This window comes from Macaca mulatta, chromosome 6 (genome assembly GCF_049350105.2).
Source record: "Macaca mulatta isolate MMU2019108-1 chromosome 6, T2T-MMU8v2.0, whole genome shotgun sequence".
Lineage (NCBI taxonomy): Eukaryota > Metazoa > Chordata > Mammalia > Primates > Cercopithecidae > Macaca > Macaca mulatta.
The window spans coordinates 14,313,071-14,336,652 of NC_133411.1; positions in this window are offsets into that span (position 1 = coordinate 14,313,071).

The following is a 23,582-nucleotide window of genomic DNA, read 5'->3' on the forward strand; positions in this document are numbered from 1 at the left end:
CCCACATGGAGTTTGCTCCTGCCAGCACCCAAAAGAGGCCAGCAGGATCCCTTACTTGTGCTCCCTCCCACAAGTTTTTGTTGTGGAACAACAAACTGAGTTTGTTCCTGCCAGCACCCAAAAGCGCTCACTCTTGTTCCTACACCCACTCACCTGCATGGTCCCTCTTGCGAGGGGTGGAAGGCATCAGGTAAGAGTGAGTGGAGTTTGATCCCTCTGGCACCAAAGTAGCCGGCAGGTTCCAGTGGTCATTCTCTCCAGTTCCTGCACTTGTTTGCTCATATGCTCCCTCCCACGAGGAGTTTTGAGTGTCAGGCTGAGTAAATGAGGCAACCCTGTAGCAAGTCCCAAGAAGGGGTCAGAGAAATATCCTACTTCACAAGCAAGCTAAACATATAATTTCAGATAACTAAAAACAAAGGTAGAATTTATTCATTATTTGAAACATTGCTCATATATTATTGTGCTAATTAAATTTACATTTAGCAAACCTAGAGATGTCTATGATACTTATAAATTATATATGTATAATATACCCACCTTTAATTAGTATTGGTAAAATGTTAAGAAAATATTTACTTGAAAAAGGTATAGTATATAAGTAAACTTATAATTTTTATGTTCACATATTTTGTAGTGAAAACAGAATTATTTTTAATATAGAATTTCTTTCTTATTAACATATTCATCTAATTTGGAGATATTTAAAATACAGAAAAATGCAAAGATAAGACAAGAGACACCCACATACTATACTATATTTACCTTAAAATCGTTATTTATTTTATGGAAAACAATGAGAAGCATATTTGGGCATTTCCAAATATCTGCAACCAAATATCTTTCTTTTCTGGAGAAAACATTATTGAGAAATTTTGGAGTCGTTTCTTTAAGTCTTTTTCTTTTGCTGTTGTTTGATAATACACCTATATCTAGGTGTTAAAAAGGAAGTAGTAGAACTATCTCCATTCATAGTTTTCATAATTTTAAACATACAACATTCCCATGAATGCGCACACACACACACACACACAAACACACACACAACCTTTGAGTTAACATAGTCAGCACAGGTACTATATACAAGATAAATACACAAAATGTGGATATCCAGTTGTCTCAGCATCTTGTGTTAATGTGTTCTTTTCCTAGTGAATGGTCTTAGCACCCTTATTACAAATCAACTGACCACAGATACATACATTTATTTCTGGACTCACAATTCTAATCCACTGATAAGTGTGCCTATCCTTGTGCCAGTTCCACTGTTTGAATTAGTGGAGATTTGTAGAAAGTTTGGAAATTGAAAAGTATTCTTCCTCCAAATGTGTTCTTTTTCAAAATCATTTTGGCTACTCAGGATACCTTGCAATCTCATATGAATTGTAGAATTGACCTTACCGTTTCTGAAAACAAAAACCATTGGGATTTTGATAGGGTTTGCATTGAATATGTAAATATGGAGTATTTTCATCTTCATATTAATTATTTACATTAATAAATGCAAGATATTTTTCATTATTTAGGTTCTTATTTCAACAGTGGTTTTTAGTTGTCAGCATACACATCTTTCATCTTCTATATATATATATACACACACACACACCTATATATACACACACACATATGTAAAAGCTTAATTATATATATAATGAAGAAGGTGAAAGATGTGTATAATAACATCAAATTATATATATCCATTTTGATGTTATTGTAAATGAAAATTTTTACTTTCTTTTTTAGGTTATTTGTTGCTAGTCTATAGTAATATCGTTGATTTTGTGTATTTACAATGTTTACTGTAAATGTGCTGAATGTATTACCTCTAAGGTTTGTGTGTGTGTGTGTGTGCATGTGTGCATTCTTTGGAATGCTATATAATTATACAACAGTGAATAGAGATAGTTATACTAGTTTATTTTAATTGTATGTCTTTTATTTGTATTTTTCTGTAATTGTTCTGGCTTGAATATCAAGCAAATGTTGAAAAGAAGTGGTTAAAGTGGATATCCTTGTCTTGTTCCTGCTCTGAGTATGAAAGCTTTCATCACTGAGCACAATGTATTTATTTTTTAAAATAAATGTCCTGTATTATTTTGAGGAAATTTCCTCTATTCCTAGTTTTTGGGTCTTTCGATTTCAAAAGAGGTTTCATTTACTTCTAATAATCTTACTTCATAAATTGAGATGTACATATTTTTGCTGTTGTTTTTATTTTTTTATTGTCGTATCTTGCTCTTAGTGTTTTTGTATTTTTTTAATGTTAAACAACTCTTGCATTCCTAGAATAAATCCCACTTGGTCATAGTGAATTGTCCTTTTAATATGCTGCTAAATTCTGTTTGCTACTATTTGCCAATCATTTTTGTGTCAATAGTTATAAAGGATATTGGCCTATAGTGGTCTATAATGATACCATTTCTTATGATGTCATTCTCTGTCTTTGGTACTAGCATAATGCTGATCTCATAGAATGATTTAGAAAGTGTTTCAACTTCTTCTGATTATTGGAAGAGTTTGTAAAAGACTGGCATTAGTTTTCTTAAATATTTGATAGAATTTTGTGAGGTTTCCTTACTTAGGAAGTTTTTTTTAAAATTACACATTCAATCTCTATTTGTTAAATGTCTATTCAGATTTTCTATTTCTTCTTGAGTCAATTTTGTAATCTGTGTTTCTAGAAATTTATCAATTTCATCATAGATATCTAATTTGTAGTGTATAATTTTCGTAGTTTTTTCTTATAATTTTTTTTTAAGGTTTGACATAACGTTGTCACTATCATGTCTGAGTTTAGTGATTAAGTCTCCTTCCACTTTCTTGATCAGTATAGCTAAATTTTTGCAATTTTATTGACTTTTTTCAAAGAATCAACTTTTGGTTTTATTATTCTGTTTTTTGATTCTACTTTTGAAATTTGTATTGTAATCTCTACATTCCTTTTTCCTATTAAACATATAAATACATTAGAAAGAGGAGACAAATATCCCATGCATAAGAATTCCAAACAGCTTGTGTAGATATCCTTATCTGAATAAGGAGGAAGAAAATATTCCACTCTTTAAGCATGGGCTTTGATAGTAGCTCTCTTCCAAAGAGTACAGTATGAAAAGGTAGAGGAGAAAGCAACTTTATATTGGTAAATTCAACTTCAAATCAAGGTCAACATCAATAGTCTGTACCCTTGATATGTTCCAATAAAAATTACACGAACTGTAGAGTTTAGTTAATGCTAATGCACCAATATTGGTTCATTCATCATAACAAATGCACCATAGTCATATAAAATAGTAATAATAGGGGAAGTGAGTGAGAGAGTATATAGAAAATTTTTATACTACCATTTCTACTTCACCCTAACTGTAAAAGTGTTTTAAAAATAAAATCTATTTTTATTTATTTTTTATTTTTATATTTATTCATTTTATTTTTAACTTTTAAGTTCAGGAGTACAAGTACAGGTTTGTTGCAAAGGTAAACTTTTGTCATAGGGGTTTGCTGTATAGATTACTTTATCACCCAGATATTAAGCCTAGTACCCATTAGTTATTCCTCCTGATCCTCTCCCTCCTCCCACCCTCCAAAAGACCACAGCGTGTATTTTTCACTTCTATGTGTTTATGTGTTCTCTTCATTTAGCTCCCCCTTAGAAGTGAGAACATGCAGTATTTGGATTTTTGTTCCTGCATTAGTTTGCTAAGGATAATGTCCTCCAGCTCCATCTATGTCCCTGTAAAGGACATCATCTTGTTCTTTTTTATGACTGCATAGTATTCCATGGTGTATATAACCACAAATACCATTTGACCCAACAATCCTATTACTGAGTATATGTCCAAATGAATATCAATCATTCTGTTATAAAGACACATGCACACGTATGTTCATTGTAGTACTATTCACAATAGCAAAGACACAGAATCAACCTAAAGTCTATTAATTAAAAAGCTGCATGTTCGATGTGAAGAATATCTTCATAATTTGTGAATACACATTAACAATGCTTTTATGATTATTATCTCATAGTGTCCATCATAGATAATATCATATTTAGCCTCAAACATGTCCAAAATATTGAGCAAGCATCGTTGCAAATATTTGCTATAAATATACTTGATGTGAAGAAAGAGTTTTTTATTCTACCTGTTTTGCTATATTAATCACATCAATATAAAGTATCTGGAAACCATACCTTATTTTTACCAAAGATGCTTAAGTATAATTTGTGATAAAAGAAGAAATAACCTATTAAATCATACATAAAACACATTTTACTTCTTTCTTTCTTGTGACATTTTTGTCACACTTAGTTGATTCAGAGTGGGCATAATTGCTATAAAAATTTGAAACAAGATATCCTTTGTCACAATAATGATTGGATGTTATTGCCAAATGCTAAAGACAATAATGCTTAAAAACAACATTAATCCCATTGTTCTCCACAGGGAGTTCTTAAATATGCACACATAATTAAAGACAAGGCGTTTTAAAACCTCAGTCATATTCTCTACAGGAAAACACATAAAACATTTTTAGTAAACAACTAAGACCAGGCAGTTTTGTATACAGTTTTGTGTCTATTTTACGTGATGGAGTTTTATGATCCCATGGTGAACATAAAATACACAAATACATTCTCCTGTTTTCCCACCCTCCATACTACACACTTACACTGCATTCTTTTTACTTCATTAACAATTCGGGAACTAGTGCACATACCCCACTCTCACCATCCATGTGACTTTTTATGATTTTTGCCTCTCTCCTTCATCAGCCCAGTTCCTATAACCACTTTTTGCTTCCTATGGTTAGTAGTAATTTTAGGCCCAAATCAACATACGCATGGTCTGATGAAAAAAATATACACTTTGAAGTTAAATAGCTATGAGGTCAATTCATGACTTTACTACTTAATAGATTTTGAGAAAAGATATTTAACTTTTCTAAACAGGAGCATTTTTTTTTTTTTTTTTTTTTTTTAAGTGAGAGGAAAGCTTTGGTTTTTAACACTCACTCTAAAATGTTCTCCATGCGGCCTTTAACAAATGTCAGCTCCTTTTCACTTTTCCAATCTGTATGTTCCATTCCAAATCCTAGGCTGATCATACATTCACCTGCTGTTGTTTTCATTGCTGTTGTCATTATTGCTCACAATCTGTTAGCTATTGCCCAAGAAAAGTATCATGGGAAGCATGATTGTCAAGCCAAAAGTCTTCTCTCTGACCTTCAGTAGTGCTTTTATTGATTTCTACTTGTCAACTACCAAATTCCAGTAATTTCCTACTATCTACAAGTTCCGAATGCTATCTTTACCTTTACTCCTTGGAGATTACCGTGATGTACTTTACTGGGAATTTAGAGGCCACCTAATAGAAACACTTGCCTTATTGCTTCTGTACTTAAAAATATATGTTCATCCATATTAGTCTACACAAAAATGATATTTTTTGCTGCCATGTGCATACCTATGTAGATGTGTGGGGGAGGGGTGTGTGTGTGTGTGTGGCTTTGTGCTGTTTCACTTCTGAAAATAGCCTTACTTTACCTCTCACTTGCACTTAATAATCGTCTAATTGTAGCTTTAAGAAAACTGGGGTTTTTATCTACTTAAACAAATTTCTATGTTCCTATGCTTAGAACAGGGCTTGGCATGTTACCAGTGCTCTGGTTTTTTAGAGATATGCCATAATTATTTTTTAGTAATTAAATAATTATAAAGATTATTTATATATTTTAATCATCTAACCAAGAGTTATATTCAACATCACAAAAGGGACTATTTTCCTGTTTTACTTTATCTTTTTTCATTGGAAAGTTCATTGAAATAGCCATCTATGGTCATTTCTGCATAAACTTTAATACATTTAATATATTAAGGTTTTGTGATCTATATTTTGCCTTACCTATCCTACCAAAACTTCTTCCTACCATTAAGTAGTAAATACTAAAGAGTTTTTAGATATTTATATATTTTGACCTCTGCAATTACCAAAAGTTTTAAGCAGTGTCCTAAAAACAAAATCTTAATGGCAAAATTATTTATGTAATGATGTTAGTCAGCCTTTGCTTCTTCAGTTCTGCCTTTAAATATATCATAAATGAGATTTTTCTTTAGGATTTTATGTTTACACTGAAATTTTAAATTAAGAATTTCTTTTAGAGTATATTATGAGATACAAATATGATTTTATTCTTTCCCAATTACTTTTAATTTTTTTAGGAGCAGTTTATTATCTTACAGAATAGTAATTTACATGCTTGCATTTATTCATTAGAATACATAGTCTTTATAGCCTGCAAAAGCATTTTTCAGACTATTCTATATTAATTCAAATCTAATAAGATAGAATATCTTATTTTTCAACTTCATTAGATGATAAATGAATATAAGATTTCATTGCTTCTATAATACAATCTGACATTGATTTTTAATACAAATGAGCAATACACAAATTTTTATTTTTTGATAAGCTAAAGAACTTTTTCTCTGGGGTAGATATGTAACTCACGTCCAGCTACAGTCCTAGAATCCATGTCCAAACTTTTCAAACAGGAATTATTAATAATAGATGAAGATATCAGTGAAAAACACTCATTTATAACAGGAAGAAAGAGAATTTTTTAAAAACAAACTCAGTGTAATTAAAAGTCAACCAAAACACACTCTAAACAATTTCAGAAACTGGCACTTGCTTTATTTATGATTGTAATTGTGTTGTTTGACAATACTTTTCACATTTTCCTGTTAAAAATCCTTGTTCAAATATCAGCAAGTGAACTGATCTTTCTTCTTGTCAACTATAAAACTGAGTTGAGAATTTTCTGTATATTTAGTTACGTTTTTATTTTATATTTTATAAAGGATGACATTTTCAGGAATGTCTAAATGTGAATTGTATAGATATATTATTAAAAACTAGAATTAATTATTAAATATGTATAGTTTTACATAAGCCAGATTTGCAAAAAGTTCTTTACAGTATTGAGTGTTAAAAACATGAATTACATACTGTATTTTACCTTACAACATGAAAACTACATACGTACATATATGAAATCAGCTCACTTAAGCAAATGAATATTCCTTATATTTTCTTTTTTCAATCAAATGTGTAGATATAAGTTATCTTTTCCTTATTTCAATTCAAATGAAGAAATGTATATAAAGATAAAGAGCATGTAATAACCCGGGAATGAACACATGTTCTTTTTCTCTCCTTATTTCAAATCATCCTGTTTCTTTGTAATTACAGGGGCATAGGAATAGAATATAGAATTTTAATTCTGAAAATTAAGTGCACAGTGTGGCTCTTTATTATTTTAGCACCCTTCTTTTATAATACATATCTGATCTATAGCACAAGTTTTGTGTTGATTTAATCCACTGGACACTGAAATCATATAGATCCCTGCCTCATGCACAAGGCCCTGATTTTCCAGAATTGCAAGCAATAAAATGCATTATGTGTTTGCTTTACTGAGGATCTGGTATTTCAGTTGCTGCATTAATGAAAGGAAATGTGCAGGAAAGCTATAAGGCCTAGTTTACAGTAACGAAGGTGTACTATGAAATGCAACTTATTTCAAAATCACCCCAAATGGACTGCACAGTTGATATCAGCGCTGTTCTACCGAGCAGTTTGGAAGCAGACAGCCCCACATAATGGTCATACATTGTTGCGAGAGTGGCACTCACAAAATAGCTGAAATGATTCTTGAACATGCAAAACCATTATCTTTGCCTGAAGTTTCTGCATCAAAACTTTTGGGAATTATCATTTGGGGATGCTCTGCCACCATAGGGAAGACATCCCATACAACCTGTATGATAGTATTCAAGTATGACTGCCCCTGCAGTACCTAGGCAATATGCTATATTATGTCTTGGCAAGCATGTACCCTGACATGTAAAAAGTAGATGAAGAAAATATAATTATGCTCTCTAGAACAGGGCTCCCCAACCCCCAGGTCTAGGGACCAGTACTATCTAGTTCTGCACAGCAGGAGTTGAGCGGCTGGCAAGCATTACTGCCTGAGCTCCACTTCCCGTCAGATCAGCAGTGGCATTAGATTCTCACAGGAGCGCGAACCCATCGCAAACTGCCCATGTGCACTGAAGGGTCTGGGTTGTGCGCTCCTTGTGAGAATCTAAGGCCTGATGATCTAAGGTGGAGTAGTTTCATCCTGAAACGATACTGCCCTCCCTTCCCATGGAAAAACTGCCCTCATTAAACTGCTTGCTGGTGCCAAAAAGGTTGGGAACTGCTGCTCTAGAATATTCTGTTTTTCTTTCTTGCTCTTTTTCTCTCTCTCCCTGTTTCTGTTTCTTTCTCTCTCACTTTTTTACAAAATAATTAATGCTTAGGTTTATTGTTGCTTCAAGAATTCAGCTGCCTACTCAGTGTCCTATTTGCCATTTATTTCTGGTTCTTACTGGTTACAGTGTAAACTAAGGATTATTGAAATAATACTAAATTCACTCAAATTATGAGCAAGTCATTGGGTGAAAATTTTAGATTGAAGATAGAAATGCACTTGAAACAAGTTAGCATAGTGGATGTTTTGAACTTTTGCAACATTTTGGATTTAGGCCACTTGTAAATTTATAGAGTAAATCAGCTATTTAGTATTAATATTAATACACAAGTTTACTATACCAATTAATCAATCCCTTGGACATATTATTTTGAAAGGTGTTTATCTTTTTCATTTACATTGTATGTTATTTAATTATTTTTGAAGGCAAAGCTCAATATTCAAAGCCCTTTGGAGCACATCAAAGTAAGCAGCATATCATCACCTCTCAGGTTTCTCATATCATAATTTGAAGAAAGAATGAGATATTCTCAGTGGGCCAAGAAACCGGCACACTCACAAGAATTTACTTCACTGCAAGCTATACTATAAAATTATCATACATAAAATGTCATTATTTGAATAGTAAGCAAAAAGGGTATGAGGATTTGAAGAGAAACCTCCCCCCACCCCCCCCAAAAAATAGCACTTGTTTCCTGGGGAGTAATCAACAATAAAGTCAGTTCAGCCAAGTGGAACATGGAGAAAAATTAGTCAAGGGCAACTAGAGCAGGAGCCAAAATGAAGCGAAGTTCACAAGGCAGAAGCTGAATGTTTGCAGTGATAAGTCAATACTGCCTGTAGGTCAGACTGGTAGAAAATAAAGTCTCTATCTCAGGTTTTACATGATGGTGATGGACTGTTAATAAAGCAATGAAGTTATTAGGAGATCAGGTAAAAGGAGTTCCACTGGAATATAACCCTTTATGACAATTTAAAGAATCACTGTCTCTACTTCAGTGCCCTCAAACTACTAAATTCCATGATTATATTTTAGTAACTATTGGAAAGGAGTCTAGCCAAAATAAATGGATTAGGGAATTATAAAGTCAAATACTCAGCCTAGCTTCATCTACATTGCGGAGAGACTAATTGGATACTTTATGCCAATATCTTCCCTTGACAAGGAATTATGCCTGCTTTAAATTATTGTGTAATACTTTAATATGATTTTGTGAATTAACACATGTTGTTCAATTCCATTTCTTCCTATTTCTTGAATTGCTGTTTTAATTTAAGCAATGTCTTTGCTGTCATTGTGAAACGTATGTGAGTCACTAGACTGCTCCCTGATGCGGTACTGCTCCCTGATGCAGTACTAGTATGCTCCCTGATGCTCTCTGATGCAGATGCTCCCTGATGAAGTAACCATCTTCTGGTGACATGTTAACAAAAGCTGTCCTCTGGATACACAGACAAACACATGGCCACTAAGGAGTTTAACATTATCTATTAGCTCTCTGCACACATTTCTCTTTTCCTAATTCCTGGGTACTTATTTATTTCCCCAAATAAACTGCAGGTGGATTTTTATTTTAGTGTACTAGACAATATTACAGATTGATAAATTGAGTGATCCGAATAATGATCATCATTTGTAAACATGTTCATAACAAAACACACTAATTTCATTCAACTTTAACACAACTAATACTACCATGGTCTCAGAGCAAAATATCATCATGCCCTTGGAATACAGTGATAAAGAAAGCATTGCCACTCAGTCGATTGAAAGAGACAGGAGATTTCAAAATTAAAATATGATACTATAAAAGAGATATACAAAGGTATTTACACCCAAGCATTTCTTTACTGTAAGAAATCATTTGCATGCTTTGAATCTCTTATGGGAACTAGAGAAAGTACATGCCCACGATTATTTTTAGACAAAATAAGATCCATACTCTCACCAGCTATTTCAGGACTTATCCTTAGTCTTCTATAAAAACACCTTCTCGAAATAATTATGCCATTTTCCTGTATCTACCATTCTCTTTTACATTAAAATGGCCAGACCACTGTTCGCTATATCTTTTCAATGGAAAACACATTCATTTTATTAACATGTTTCTAAATGAAGTTTAATCCATTGGGTCCACCTCAAATGGTAACTTTTCATGGGATCTTTTTATAATACCACCAATTACTGCCAAATTCTTCTTCTGTTCAACTTAGCTATGCTTTTCTCTTGCAACTCTTGTTTAATTACAGTTATTTGCCTATAATCAAACTGTGTAATATGCCATAAATTAAATATAACAACAATAATAGCATCAACCTGGAAACAATAACAGCTAATCTTCATTGAACACATGTGTGTGAAAGTACTGCTCAAGGAATGTCTAGAAACTTTACTTATATGAAAGTTCTTATGTTAGTATTTACATAATCAACACAACCACTTCTCCCAGTCAGCAAATGAGGAAACAAGTGCATGAAGAGATTAAATCACTTACAGAAGTGACAGATTTCTAGTCACTTTTGCCATGTTCTAATAGTTAGAAACAAGTAACAGGCTCTGCTTCTGTTCAAAGGATTATCACACAGGAACGTGGCTACCAAGAGCTGGGAACAAACTGAGCTGTGTTATAGTCTCTCCATCACAGCCCATCTGCTGACCCCAGTGATCTGTGTCCTTCTTATAGAAAAAAATTCATTCAGCTCCTCCCAGTGTCCCTGAGTCCCATCCCATTAAACTATCTGCTCTATGTCCAGTTATTTATCATCAAAACTGGATCCAGGTAAGGATGAAACTTTCTTAGTGTAATTTCCTTTACCCTGTCAATCTATAAAGCTAAAGAGACAAGTTGTCTGTCCCCCACACACCCAACACACGTGGTACAACAGTCAGAGGATAGCAGGAATAGATATTTCTGTTCAAAAAGGATGACAAATGATTTACTGGTCCATACTGATTTTAAAATTTATCCAGGGAAAAACGTTGGCTAATCCTTGACTAGATTTCAAAGCCTCAGAATAATTCTCCTTGGCTCTCCCTTTATTTCTGTGTTCTTCATTCCAGCCTCTCAGTCATCCTTCCTTTATTTCATGGAAGTAGAATGTGTCCGTGCCTAAGTAGATTTAGTGGTTTCCTTACTGCCGGTAGAATTTCAGAAGTCTGAATGCCCCTTTTCATTTTTCACTCTCCATTTTCCCTTTAGTCCAAGTTGGCAGTGTTTTTGCTAAAACAATTTTCTCAAAAACTGAGTAGGTGTTTTCTGTATTTGCCAGGGTTTCCCTCTATTAGATAAAAGTCATACCCTCAAATGCCTTCTAGTTAATCCCTCTTCTACCTAGGACTCCCATAGAAAGAAGTGAATGACAAGAGATTAAGCTTCCTAGAGGTCCTATTATTAGATTGAGAGGTTCTGTGAGACAAAATTTTGATAGCTTTAAAAGGCCATTTTTATGACCAAATACTCTGATCATTCGATCTTTTGAAGTTTTAGCAAAGATTGTGTAATTACACCATTTTCTCTACACCAAGCTTTATCTAAAGACCATGTTTTTCTGACAGTTCATAGAAACAATTTCCTAATTTTAACACCTTTTGTTATTGGAAAAGCTAGAATTTTCTAAATTATCAAGTCCTTTTAACAGTTCCTTCCTTAAATTATCTTCCTATATTTTCACACATTGCTACAGAAATCAAGAAAAAAACAGGTGGCATATCCAACAGTTTTCTTAAAGATTTCCTTAACTAAATAACCAAGTTCATCACTTATATTTTCTGTTGTCTACATAACTACAAGAGACTACTTCACTAAGCTCCCTGCTGGTACACGTCTCCCTTCCTCCAGTTTCTAGAAGCATATTCCTTACTTCCTTTTGAGCCATCACTGGCGGTGTCCTCAAAATTCTTATTCATAATAGTCTGATGGAGAGAACTTAGTCTTTATCATGCTTTTCAAAAATTGTTTATCTTCTGTTCATTATCTCATTATAAAACCACTCCCACATTTGTAGTGTTTTTTTGGGGCAGCCACTCACTTTCAGATACCGGAATCTGCAAGTCATCTATAGCTGCATAACAAATTACCACAACTTAAAGGCATAAAACAACATGCATATATTATTTCAGAATTTTTGAGAGTCAGAAACCCAGTCATGGATTAGCTGAATTCTCTGCTTCAGGGTCTCTCACAAGTTTATAGTCAGAATGTTGGCCAGACTTGAGGTGTTATCTGAGGTTCCACTGGGGAATGGATCTTCCTTCAAACTTCTGTTGTTGTTGACTGGATTCAGTGCCTCCTTTACCATCAGACAAAAGGCTGTAGCTTTTTCCAAGCATTTGAATGGTGGCTGCCTTTAGTTTCTTGCCAAATGGATCTCCACAGCATGGTGTCTTGCTTCATCAAACTGTGCAAACAGAAAAGTCAATAGAGAGACTCTGCTAACAAAGCAAAAGTTAGAGTTTTATGTAGTGTAATCAGTCAAGTGCCATTCTATTACCTTTTCTGTATTCTGTTGGTTAGAACCAAGTATAGCTCCTGCCCATAGTCAAAAGGAAGACCTTAAATAGGGCATGGATGTCAGGAAACAGAGATAATTTGGTCATTTTTAAGTTTGACCATGTCAGGAAGTAGAATCATTATACTTGAGAACTTTTTATATTCCTAGAAGGTACGAAAATTATAAGAAACAGCGAGATAGCAAAGGGTCATTGTGACCAAGTTTCAATGTTGTATTCCACAATCCTGATTAAAGGGACTAAAGATATTTTTACTAGACTTCAAAATGCATTCAGGACACAGTATGAATGTGATATATTGTTATTTTATAATAATCATCACAGTTGTAGTTAAACACAATCTTCATATATGGTTATCACGTAATAATAATGGCTAGCATTTTAGCATGCATTGTATCCTAAACATATCCTAAAAGCAATATCGTTGGCATTAGCTACAGATCTTGGTTCAATCCTCAGTTTTGATAGTGATTATTTAAGTGTTTTGTGTGTATATTATATACTACACATGTATGTGCACTCAGAAAAAGCTATGTAGTCTATCTTTCTGAATTTTAGTGTCTTTATCTATAATATGGGTGCAGCAATGGCATTTAATTGAAGCAAGTATGTTAAAGTGGTATGAGTGAATGAAAATCTTGTGTTCAACAAAAAGAAATCCTCAAACACATTAATTGCTCAAGACAAACATACATTGTGAGTAAGTATAAGGGTCATGAACCAAAAAGACATTGTTGCATGGACAGCTAAATACACAAACAGAAGTTCAACCACTTAAGACAACAAGAAAAAAGAATCATCCAAGTGAGAGAATAACATTCACTTATTCTAAAATTAATAAACAATTTCTTTTTAAGGTTACCATAATCCCACTATAGAATGGATAACTATTTACCATATATATTTATACAAGAACATACTCCACACAATGCTCATCAAAAGTATGGAATCCGTTACTGGTTTTATCACTGGATGTGAGTTAAAGCACTCCTCAAGGTATGAATGTGTATCTTCACTGGGGTTCAGTGGATTTCTCCTAACCATTACAAAGGTATGAGGCCAATAGGAATACCTGAAGAAGCAGAGCTCATTCTGTAGCATTTTTATTTTGCCCTATGTATTACTAAGCATTAAAAAGTTGCCCCAGAATTGTATTCTTCATATCCCATCTTTTCTACCTGCTGCTAAAATGTATGCATTTATTTTGTTGTAGTTTACATTGATTCAAGCTTCTTTTCTGTGAGTATCCAGTGAAAACATCTTTTTTTTTTTTTTTTTGAAAAGTCTGGAAATGTCTTATGGCCGGACGACCCACAGTTCTTGGTGGTATATAGAATTATCCTTAGCGATGCAATACCTGAGATAAACACTAAATCTCAACTCTCAACTATTTATGCTATAACAGATTAAAAATTTTTTAAAAACATAATCAGGAAAGAAAATAATCTTTATTACTTGTTAATTATCATGGTTTCTAAGAACATGCTTTAGAAATAAGCTTATTTCAAGAATTCTACCTTATAATATTTCCATACATAATGATTTATAAAATATAACAGCTTTTTGGAATTCAGTTTCTTCTGTTAAATAATTGTTTTCATAAGTTTAATAAATATTTTGCTTTCATTTCATTTACAATTATTTATAAAGCCATTCATAAAAACAAGCCAAAATTAGACAACTAATTTTATTCAGAATACAATTATATCTTGCTACGCTACTATACATCAAAATAAATATAAATGTCTAAACTTTCCCCTTTAGAAAAGATTAGATAATTCACTAGTTTTATTCTAGTTCCTTAAAAATGAAGATAAGGTGATGTCCTCCTAGTGATTTACTAATTTTAAAGTAAAGAAGAGACAGTGGCAGGGATAAAGAGAGAGGCAGACAGAAATATTCAAAACTTGTACTCTATCATGAGGTTTCCTAGCCTTTCTAGAACCTAAAAGTAAAAATGAGTTGGTTCTTAATGATAAAATAAAATACAATCATTTTACAAATTAAACACTCTCAGGTCATCCTAAATTTCAGTGATTTAAAGAGGCAACCAAAATACATGAATCAGTCATTATCCCCTATGTTCCTGAAGATTCCCATCCTTTATATGTTCATATTTTCTTTCACATTACCTGATTTTTTTTCCTTTTTATTTCTGGACCAGCTTCACAGCTCATTTGCTTGAAATATGGCATAATTGCCTTTCCCCTTGACATATTCTGAATACATGGTTTTATGTTAGAGCTTGAACAATGGAGAACATATCTCTGTCTGCCCAATAAGCTAAATTACGGCAGAAAATCCTGATATTTAAGCTCTCATAGACAGGGAGAGCAATTTATCTTTTGCTTTCGTTTAATCTATTTTACATATTGGAAAAATCTGTTGTGGATAAAATAAAACCTCCTTTTCCGGCCCACCTCCTGGGTGCCTTCCTTCAACAGTCATCTTTCTTTTTTCTTTTTTTCTTTTTTCCTTCTGAAAGCCTGGGGATTCCCTTTTGAAAGTATTTGGTCCCCGTAACAGTATACAAGACTAAAAAACAATGTTTTCTTCAACCATTAGCCCACACTCATTTCAATTTCCTATCACTGAGAATGCCTGTGTTCAAAGTCGTAGGCAACAAATGTCTCTAACTCTTTATGCCCATTGGCCGCCACCTCCTGGGATCAAAAGATCCTCCCACCTCAGCCTCCTGAGTAGCTGGGACGACAGGCACTCACCACATGCCTGGCTGATTCTTTTACTTTACATTTGTAGAGATGGGGTTTTTCCATGTTGCCCAGGCTGGTCTCAAACTCCTGAGCTCCAGCAACCTGCCTGCCTCGGATTCCCAAAGTACTGGGATTACAGGTGTGAACCACCACACCTGGCCTCTAGTAAGTATTTATGAAGTACCTCCTATGAGCAGTCTTTGCCCTAGGTATGGGACATAATGAGGAATAAGATCATGGTAACAATATTTACATTTTAAACTAGCATGCCTATCTGTAATTTAGAATATCTATTTACATATATTTAGTAGACATTTTTCTATTACTTAAAGTAAAAATGACACAATAATATAAATAACAATATAAAATATAACTCCTCATCACTTTCCATTGTTCTCATCACTGGAGTACATTTTGTTATTTTGTTTTCTGTTCTATGTTATATTTTAAACACCATATTTTGTTTTGACCAAAATATTTAACTAGCATAAAGGCTTTCCTTAAATCTTTATGTCTCTATATATAGCACATTATTTTAATACAATGATAAACACTAAAATTAGTCAGTGATCAACTACTATGCATTTTCATTATTATAGATCAATTGGTGAATTTGTATATTATATAACTTGGTATATATTATATAATAATGTGATACATCCTTATCTCTCTATATATGTATATATACATGTGTACATGTTATCATTATGCCCAAAATTAAATGTGTGCACATGTGAACATACTTGTATGTATGTGTATGTATTTATATATATGTGTGTGTGTGTGTATGTGAAAAATACATAGATATTACCGAAGGTAGAGTTAGTAGTGTGAAATAGGGGAAAGTAAATTATTTAATTTATGACTTCATACTTTGAGTTTCTTTGCAGAGCAAATAAATTTACAGTGTCATGAGGAGCGTATGAGTGAACTCTTCTGTTAGCAATATAATTTTTAATTAAAAATTATTATTTTCTCATTTCATAGTTTTCTTGCTGTTATTTTAGCATGCATGTCTGTCTTTAAACAGCCTAATTTTTCAGTGGTTATATCACTCACCCTAATTGTCATGAGTATACTTAAACAGTGATTGTTTCATTTTCTGAAAAACCTCTAATTTTTTAAATGCCAAAATAATCAAGTTAAAATTCCAAAGGGTGTCTTTTAAAGCTCTTCATTGTCTAGTTCAAATATGCTTGTTGAAATTCCTATCTTGCTGCTTTTCCTTCAAACGTGCAACCTACAGAAGACATGGCTATGTCTTATTCCTGATACGATAGGCACTGATTCAACCCTCTGTGCTTTTTTCAGTTTTCTCTACCTCCATGTCATGCATTTCTCTCAGCAGACTGTAAATGCATTTGCCTTTCCTAATTCATCTTGTCACAAGAAAACTATAATTTATAAAATGTGTGTCTCTTTTACTAGATTATACTCTCCTTGTTGACAGTGACTAGACTGATCTTTTTTTTTTAATGCAATATAATGGATAACACCTGATCCAAGAAAGATGTTTAACAACTATCTACCTCTGCTGTCATTTTAGTCACTAGAAACTTTTCCCTTAATCAATGTCTTTTGTGTTCTGACTTACTGTAAAGTTAAGGTGACAAACTAAGCTTTAGGAAGGCTTAACAAATGATCCACTTCTATAAGTATTGAATACCTATTTATTTATCTCTATGCATGCATTATTTTATTTTATTAGTTTGTTTCTTCAACTTTTATTTTAAGTTCAGGGTTACATGTGCAGGATGTGCAGATATGTTATTTAGGTAAATGAGTGTCATGGTGGTTTGGTGCACAGATCATCCCATCACCTATAAGCCCAGCATTCATTAGCTATTCTTTCTGATGTGCTTCCTCCCCGCAACCCCCCCTCCAAACGGCCCCAGTGTGTGTTGTTCCCCTTCATGTGTCCATATATTTTCATCATTCTGCTCCCACATATAAGTGAGAACATGCGGTGTTTGGTTTCTAATTCAGCAATTTGCCATACTATCATATTTGGTCTCCATTATCTCTATGACTAGGGGAACAATTTTTCTTCAGTTATCGATATCAGGAAATACATCACAGTTGGACTGTTCTGAGCAGTGGCTTTTCTCAGTCTTACCAGTAATTGTGGAAAGAGTTTGCCATTTTCTGGAACTTTCCCAGAAAAAAAAGATGTAATTTATTTGGGCTGGGATCTGGGAATTTCTCCCTGAGTGTAGAGATAATCATTGATCATATGAATTTTTTTTTGGTGTCACAATCTAAATCATTATCCATAGCTAAGCCTCCAAAGATATTATTGTTAATCTTTTAATATGTATTTATGCAAATACAGTAGACCTGCTCCTGGAAGTCTTGCATGTAAGAAAAAATATTCAAAAAGATTATTTAACACAACTAAGACTATTCCATGGCTATCATCGTTTTCAAAACTGAAAGGTAGTTGGATTTCCTTTCTATTGCCATTACCTTTAATAAGAAGCTCCGCACCACAAAGAGAAAGAACAAGAATGGACTATTTCAGAGCTAGATAAAAGCAAAGAGCTGGCAGGTTACAAGGATAAGGCAGCGAGAATGGGAATTCAGAAATATAAATGCACTGATATTGCTTATAAATATGCCAAGTCAATTAGGTCCTGAGATACATGACTCTTGGCTGACAAAGGATTATGTCAGCATTCTCATCAGGGTCTTGACAGAAAACGAATAGCAATTCACAGAGAGTATAATTGAGGAGAGTAAAATTAAAGCACCTTTTAAAATGTGTGAGAAAGTATGAAAGAAATCAACAAGGAATGATAAAGCAGATACCAGGAAGATAGACATTGGCCTTGTTGGAGAAGGGAAGAGAGGGGTCAGTTATCAGAACTAGGTAGAGAACTGAAGCAGAGGAGTTACTACCCCATAGGAACTGTTGGCTTCAATACAGGAATAAAGAGACTGCTGACATGTGGTTCTGGAGGGAAGAAATCTAGGGAAATAAATATCCTCCCTTACTTTACCTCCTTCCTGCAAATTTCCTGAGAGTATTTTCCATTGGTATATGCTGACCGGAAGTCCTTCAGTATCCTGTTGGTTGATTCTAAATGGATAAAGACACACACACACACACACACATGCATTCGTGCATATATGCACATATATATGCACCAAAAGGTGTGCATGCTCAAGATCCATATATAAAATGGTATAGTATTTGCATATAACTTACACATGTCCTCCTGTATGCTTTAAGTAACCTCTAAACTATTTATGATACATAACACTATGTAAATAGTTGTTACACTGACTGGTTTTTATTTGTATTATCTTTACATATTGTTATTTTTATTTTTTTATCTAAATATTTTCAATCAGTAGTTAGTTGAATCCTCAGATGTAGGAATCATGCATATGGAGGGACAATTGTACATATAATTGTAATTATACCAATAAATAAATATTCATATTCTCACTTTTCACAAGGGTGTTCTCAGGTTCTTGGCCAGTAAATAGCATTATGGTGTATGATAACATAAAAAATAAGAACAGATCATTGTTTCTATATATACAAAGTCAAAGGATTTGCCAACTGATTAATTTAAGACTATTCTCTAACCCTACATAACTAGAGTTAGAATTGGCTGTCTGCACAAAATCCCCATATTTGGATGCTAAGTATTTGAACATCAAGAACATAGACTCCCTTGGCAAATACCAGCTGGTGGAGTCATTCCTATATGGACTTCAGATCACTGATAATTGTTAAGACATGATGCTGCTTTCTGCTCCCTCCTCTTTATAAATAGCTTTTGGAATCCAACTGATTTCATACATATAGATGATCCAATAAAAGTTGAATTCATGGACCATTAATTAAAGCTACATGGAAGAAAATGTAAGTTTATGCTGTTTCGCTCATAAATGAATATATAGCTAAGAGTCTAGAGGAACTTCAGTAGGATAGGGAAGAGATTAAAAATCCACACATGGAATCTATATATTTCCACTGGCATCAGTCATAACTGGGTTCAGCACCTAGAATCTAGTTCAAAGACTATTAATAGCAACAGATAGACAATGTGCTCATAGATTTGAAAAATGCTACCATGTACACGTTTATATATTCAATTAAATTGTGTAATGGATAAACATATGACTTCTTTTAGGGTATATATAGTTTGAAATATATTGAGCATTATTCATTTTAGTAAAAAAGGAAAATAGTGCAGGTGACGGTAGAGGGAGAGGAGACAGCAAGAGACTGTCACAATTTATTCATACATTCACGTATACATTCTATCCTGCTAGGATGGGAATCTTGTGAATTTTATGAATACGTGCATAAATATAATAGGTCTTGTTGGGCTCAATAAGTGTATTCTCTACAAAGGACTGCAAAGCCATATTCATCATCACATGAGCACAAGTTTCTATAAGCCACTCACAAAGAAATAAATACGGACAGAGGACCTGCAGTTTACCAAAAATATAATGGATTTCTCAGAGAATTTTTCGAAGGTACCTATTTATTCAAAATTCTACAAAAGTCAGTCTTATTAATTAACGCAAACTGATTGAGGCAGACCAGCTGTTGGGCATGTTCCCAAGCACACTCCCACAGGGCCCATGTCACTCATCCACATCAGAATCCTCCTGAGTCCCCCTTCATCGCGGAACATGAAAGAGTGGCACAGAAGTCCTATGGTGGGAGTCCTTCCTCTCCTCAAAAACACATCCCAAATAAAGTTGGAAATATCATCTTCATTTTCATGTTTTATAAACATATGATGTCTGATGTTTAGAGTGGGTTGAATAAGGTCCTGCCCCATACCCTCACACCTTGCCTTAATTCGTGTTCATTCAGAACCTCAGAACATGACGTTTTTTTTTTTAAAGAGTCTTTCCAGATGTGGTTACTTAAGGTGAGCTCATATGGGATTAGAGTGCACCCTAAGTCCAGTGACTGGGTTCTTACCAGTAGAGGAGAGGAAAAGACAGCCATAAAGACACAGAAGAAAGAAGTCCAGGCAACAATAGAGGCACAGATTGGAGTGAAGCAGCGGCAAGCCAAGGAAGTTCAAGACTTGCTAGCAATTACCATCTGCTAGGAGGGGCAAGTACACTCTATTAGAGGGAGGAAAGATGGCTGTGCCAACAGCTGAGTTTGACCTCCTAACCTCCGTAACTGTGAGAGAATCAATGTCCTGTTTTAATCTACTCAGTTATGGCAGCGCTAGGAAATAAATACAGTGCAGTTGGTCATTTTGGTTGAGGTGAAGTTAAAAGCTGTGAATGTCTTAACTCATTATCTGAAATACAAAATTTTTATCATAAAGAAGTAAAAAATAAAATGGAACTCAGAAAACAATAGCTTTTAGTATATTATTGCTCCATACAGAAACTTAAGGGCTAAAAATATGCAATTTAAATAAATTTCAGACATCAAAGACATAATCCTCCACTCTTTTAATCAATTTCCTTGAGGGTTAAAAGGCTTAGCTGCAGTTTGGAATAATCCATAAAGATCAGCTTATGGACTCAGCATTTAATGAGTTTATTTCAGGTAACAATATATAATTAAAAGCATAAATCGAGACTTAAGTTCAGTTAAAAGGATTTCTACTAAAATCACAATTAATTTACACAACATTCAATGGAGTTTAACACTTTGAGGTTGAAGAAAAAGAAAACTTACAGAAAGTACTCATGCTCAAATTATAAGCAGAAAAGGAGATTGATCTGTTATCCCAAGAGAAAGAAGTTTTGTTTCTTTTGTTGTTGTTTGTTTTAACATATTGATATTGAGTATTTCCAATACTCTAAGGCAATGAAAGATTTTTTACTACATTTCTAAAATGGAGAGCTCTCTTTTTGACAATACCATCACCTTCTATACCAGGGATGTAGATTTAGTTTCATGTCAGATAAACCAGGTGCCATTCTTAAAGGATAAATGAAAGAGATGTCAGCTATTTATCCTCTCTGCCATAAGGATTTCAGCTGTGTGGTATAGATTGGTCTAGTTAGAAAAACTGGCTAAGATTCTTACCTTTGCCTGGCATCTGTATATTTCCTTCCTTCCTTCCTTTCCTTCCTTTCCTTTCCTTCCTTTCCTTCCTTCCTTCCTTCTTCCCTCCCTCCCTCCCTTCCTTTCTTCCTTCCCTCCTTCCTTTCCTTCCTTTCCTTCCTTCCTTCTTTTTTCTTTCCTAAAATATTTTCTCTTTTTAGAGTACTACTCCTGTTTTCTTGTATAAAAATATATTCTGCATTAAAATTCAGCATCTTTCTTCATCATATTGCCTTCAATGCTTTTCTTTTATTTTCTTTGCAAGTCCTTTTTAAAAAAGTGTTTCTACTTTGGTTTGACTCCTTTTGCTTTAATATTTAAAAAATTTGCTTAATATTTTTAAAATCTTTACAGTTAATTCACCATTTAAACTATTAACATATTTTTATATTTGTGCTCCTTTAATCATTACTTTAAAATATTTCCTAAGTAACATATTTGTAAGAATCATCCTTCACAAGTTTTATGCTGCAAATACTCCATCCCTCCTCTCGGCCTCCCTCAGTTTCACCCTTATTTGGTGTTTTCTTCTGTGCTCCCACCTCCACATGCCTTTGGCAGAAACAAGCAAATGTGCTATTGCATAGATAAGCTCAGTATCTCACTTGATCACCCTTTGCTTTATGATATGTTTTTCATTACCGTCTTTCTTTTTCCTCCAGCTCAGCCAGACCTCATACTTCCCCAAGCTGTTGCTTTGGCTCTTCCTTCTGTCTCGAATGCCCAATGCCCACGTATCTGCTTAGTCGACCTTCATCTACCGCTTTAAGATTTTCAATGAGCTCTTGTCACCTTAGTTAACACTATCATTTCCATTCCCTCTCTGGTGCCACATTTTTTTTTCTTTCATAGCATTTGTCACTTTCTCACATGCTATGCAACTTCATCATGTGTTATACATATTATTTATTCTTTGTTTCCCCATAGAATATAAGCTGTACAAGAGCAGGGGTCTTTGTAGTTAATAGGTGTATCCTAAGTGCCGGGATAGTAATGGGACCATATTATGTTCATTTACCTATTTTTGAATAGATGCATGAACATACAATTTAAAAACAAATTAATCAATGTGTCATATGTCAGTTGAGTACTATCCACTACTAATTACTGGTTTATATTACCTTCAGTTTTATTTCAAAATCTGTAAGCTTCCAAGAACCTCTTCACAGTTTCTCAAATATGGACATTTATAAAAATTTACTTGGTAGTTTTTCTCAGAAGTATAGAGTAACTGATAATTTATAGTATATTCCTTACAATTTTATAATTTCTATATTTATCATAATTAGCATTAGTATATTTTATTTTTATTATTATAAAACAATATTTTCTGTTAGCAAGACAGAGGCAGTTAACTATTCTGTAAGTAGGTGAAAACCATTCAGTGAGAGTAATAATTGAAGCGCCTTTCTTCTCTTATACCCATGTCACTTTTCAAAGTTTTTCACAGTATTAGATCTGCAAAGTTCTAACTTATTATAATTGAGTCAGGAAGCAAACTGACTTCTCACTAATTTACTTATGACTGAAACGTCATTTTCAGAACTTATAGCCACACCCAAGCCATCAAGGTACATAGTTAGTATCTCTTATTTACTGGTCAAATGCCTAAGGTGAAAGAAATAGCAGTTTGAATGCTGAACTTGAGAATTTAAATCTTTGAATTGACATCACATTATCTTCTTTAGAATAGGTAAATATTAACTGGTATAGTGATTTAAAATTTTTGAAAGGCTACCATTTGCTAATTTACCGTTAGAAATACCTTTTGGAAAGTAGACTGCAGAGTCATTGATACGTTCATTAAATTATTTGGTAACTCTTAAATGTCAATACAACGACAGAGAAATTACCAAAAATGATTCTTGTACATTAGCAGTTTTTGTCTTTGCTAACACTAATATATAATAGTGAAATAAGGAATATTTCAAAAACCATAAGTGAATTGTTAATACTTGTTTTTAATGTCTAGCTAGTCTCATATGACTCTAGTAAA